We start from the raw sequence: 3,968 nt of genomic DNA on the forward strand, positions 1-3,968 counted from the left end.
GCCTTCATACTGGGCAACATAACCCCCTGAACTGCTTCCTCTTTGGGTGTGATCCCCAAACTGGGATCCTTCGGTTCACAAGCCCTGGCCCACCTCCAGGCCAGTTGGAACCCCAGGTCCTCAGCTCTTGGGCGTTCCTCGAGGTGGGCCCCCGGCCCTTTGACCCTTCCGGTCCTGGCCCCAGCACGGGCCAGTCAGGGGAAGTTCAGACAGACCTGAGTCTATGGCCCTTACTCTTTCTTACCTTCCCGACCCTCCAACAAAGGGGTAATCCACCCAGTTGTGGGGGCTAGGGGTTAAGGTGCCCCAACCTGCCTTTCACCGGGGTGGTCACTGGCCTGGCATTTCCTGGGGGTTCCTGCACCACTGAGAGCCCCATCAGGCCACCCACTCCTGGCAAGGTGCAGTTTTAGGTCATCCCCAGGACCAGGAGCCTCCTTACCATCCCCTACAGCTCCTCCCTTACCTCCAGATGATATCAACAGCCCTCCAGCCAGGCAATATTGTTGCCTGGCCTCCAGCAGCAGAACTACTGTGTTTATATGGGCAGCCCCAGATCCAAAAAGGCTGCCCTCATCAGGCACCTGGCAGCTGCCAGCTTCAGGCCCTTAAAGTGGCAGGCACCCCCAATGCCCTGCCACATAGCCCCTGCACCTTTACCCACTGCAACAGTCTGGTAGTGGGGGCGGCTGCCTGGCTGTGACCTGCCGCCACCTGTGACATCATCCACCCCCTTGGACCTATGGCCCCATGGCTGCATACCTGCCAGACCTGGACAAGAACCACGCAGCCACCTGGACTGTGGTATGAACACTGTAACAGAGCCTCCTGCACTTCTGGGCCAGATGCCAGTGGGACATGGCTGCGCAGTTGGCCTATGTGCAGCACTGCTGTCATGCCTTCCCGCCCGTGCTCTGCCATCTGGGTGGCTATCACCCAAAAGATGTGTTTATTGTGATGGCCCACTTTGAATTATCAATGCATGTCTTCTTGGCCCCAAATGGCCAGGTCAGCCACCTCATCTGACCTCCAGCTAGGCCCCTGGTGCTGGCCCTGGGCAGGCTCCTCTGCCCAAGTCTCACCACTTGCCTCACCAGCAGAGATCCTGGTGTTCCCTGTTTAAAAATAGCAAATTCTATGATAAAAAAAAAAACCAGAAACTAGAGCTGACAAACAATTTAAAAAATAATTGCAGTCAACTGCAAGATTTAAAAAAATAGTCACAATTAATCGGCATTTTAATTGCACAGTTAAACAATAGTCAGCACCCTCCCCCACCCAAAAGCCCAGAGCCAATGCATTCTGTATCTCTTCCCTGCCACCACTGACAGTGCACAGCCCCAGCCCTGACCCCTGCTCACCCAACACTGGCCCTGGACTTGCTCTGGCTGAAGTGGACCAGCTGGAACCTATGCCAATATCCCTAACTTTGGCCCACCCTGTGCCTGCTCCAGACGCACCTGCCCATGCTAAGCAGTGACAGCAGCCAGGCAGAAGCTGCTACTCAGTGCAAAGGAAAAGCAGTCCCTTCCCGTCACCACTTTTCAGCCCTTCATGCTGCAGCCACCCAGAGCCCATGCCAGGGCTGCTCTGCGGCTCCTCTGCACTGCCACTGCTGCCCTGCTGGGTGGCCCATAGATGGCTGCAACAGCAGCAGAGAGGAGCCACACAGCAGCCCAGGGGTGGGCTCTGGGTGGCTGCAACAAGAAATGCCCAGCAGTGGTAAGGGAGAGAGGCTGCTTTTCCCCCCCATGTCGAGTAGCAGTTTCTGCCCGGCCACTGCCACTGCTCAATGTAGGCAGGTGCGTCTGGAGCAGGTGTGGGGTGGGCCGAGGATGGGGCTGTACGCATGGTTTCTGGCTGGTATGGAGCTGATCCAAACTTTCCCAAATTAGGAAAATACCAAATTTTCTGATGTGTGCAACTAATGCAATTAAAAAAATTAACACAAAAACAAATTAATGTGTTAATCAGTTAACTGTGATTTACTGACAGCCCTAAAAAAAACCCCCAAATTCTTTCATTAAAATACCCCAAATCTGTGTTCTTCTGCAAATAAAGTGAAACACCACTATATAGAGAGATATCAGCTGAGCAATGTTTTATTGATATATTTACAATTTTAAAGCAAATTGGAAGCCTACCAGTGCCTAAATCATGATGATAAAATGAATTCTAAATATCTACACACTTTGGTGTTTACTTTTGGTTTTTTTATCATAGAAAAATCAGAGCTGTCCCTGCTCCATTTGCTCATAGGATGTGGGGTGCTGACCAGCACTGATATGCTAGTGACCTAACCTTGCCCCTCACTCTCAACCCACAGCCCCACCAGCACCCCTCACTCCTGATATGCAGCCCTTGCCTACCCCCACTACCTCTCTCCCAGCAGTAGGTCTGTCCCAGCACCAGGACATGAGTCCAGCTGCAGCTGTTCCAGCCGCTGCTTTGTGAATCTGAGCAGTGCCAGCCCTTACTGTTCTGCTCCCTGCACCTCTGCCCAGGCCCCAGCTGTTCCTGGAAAGGCCTCGAGTGGGGTTCAGGAACTGGACTGGGCAACCTCTTTCCCTTCCAGGCCAGCCTTCACCTGTACAGGGGCTCTAAACCTGGTTCTGGCGTTCTCTCCTACCTGAAGTGCTCCCCCACCACCAACCCCCATCTCTCTTGCTCCTTCTTTCACAGACACACACACACACCCCTGCTTCCACATCCAACTCTCCCCCCAGCCCATCACACACCCAAGTGGTTCCTGGGACCAGAAGCGCCCCCAGGCTGGGGCCACATGTCCCAGCACCAGTGTGAGCATGGGGCAAGGCTGCAGTGTGGCAGTTGCCCCTGTAGCTGCAGCTCCTGCCAGCAGGTCCCAACCCATCCCATTTGGTGGCAGGGTGTGAGATTTGTGCAGGGGATGCAAGGGATGTGGGATTGCAGGGGGTGCATGTGGGGGAAACTTAGGGGGTTTGTAGGTGGATGTAGGGTTTGTGGGTAGATTGGGGGAGAAACTGTGTGGATGTGGGGACTGCTCAGGAGGGCTGGGTCCCCTGCCTGGCCCCCCGCACAGCCTACCCCTGCCCCCCAGCAGCAGCAACAGCAACAGCAACAGCAACAGCCGTTGGGGCACTCAGGGCCCACTACTGGCAGAGCCCCCGCCGCCCCCACCCCATGGTGTGGTGCTGCCTGGGATCCACTGCTGTCTGTGTCACATAGTTTCATAGCCCACATGGTGCAGGCCTGGCCTGGAAGGATGCACCTTCAGAAAGGACCCAACTGTTCTTGCTGTCACCCAGGGCCCCTGACACCACATTCAAGAGCTGTGCACGCTCAGGTGAGGCCAGGACCTGCCTCCCAGTGCCCTGCATTCCATCGACCTGATCTGGCTCCATGGAAGCAGGACCTGGCACAGCCTGAGAGTGCACAGCTCTTGCATGCAGTGCCAAAGGCCCCAGGGGACAACAAGAATGGCCCAGTCCTGCCCAAAGGTGCACACCTCCAGGCTGGGGTGGGCCGGGCCAGGCCGAAGTCATTTGACACAGGTGGTACCAGGTCCCAGGTGGCCAGGGCCATGCCGCGCTGTGAGTGGGCACTGCCAGTAGTGGGCCCTGAGCACCCTGATGGAAGCTGCTGCTGCTGCAGTGGGTGGAGGGGGCTGTGTGCCATGTGGGGGTGGGCAGGTGACCCACCCCTCCTGAGCAGTCCTCCCACCCCCATGTCCCTACTTACTGGGACAGTGCCTGGGTCCAGTCCAATCCACCACTGCAGCCTTGCCTCATTCCTATTGCCCCCAGCATGCTGAGGCAGTGTGCTATAGCAGCAGGGCATGGTGCAGCCATAGAGGCAGAGACACTCTCCCTGGTACGGCCCATGGATATGCAACCCCACTGGCACAGCCCACAGGCATTTGGCCTCTGGCCATTTATACATGGAGCAGCCATGACCTAATAAAATTATTTCAACTTTCTTTATTTTTT

General features: G+C 55.9%; 1 protein-coding gene across 2 annotated transcripts in view; it reads right to left on the reverse strand.

Moving 5' to 3' along the window:
• Positions 1 to 3,968, reverse strand: part of GABRG1 (gamma-aminobutyric acid type A receptor gamma1 subunit) — a 142,583-nt gene that overhangs the window by 91,357 nt on the left and 47,258 nt on the right. The window lies entirely within an intron of this gene.

This window comes from Gavialis gangeticus, unplaced genomic scaffold (genome assembly GCF_001723915.1).
Source record: "Gavialis gangeticus isolate Ggan-Ray unplaced genomic scaffold, GavGan_comp1, whole genome shotgun sequence".
Lineage (NCBI taxonomy): Eukaryota > Metazoa > Chordata > Crocodylia > Gavialidae > Gavialis > Gavialis gangeticus.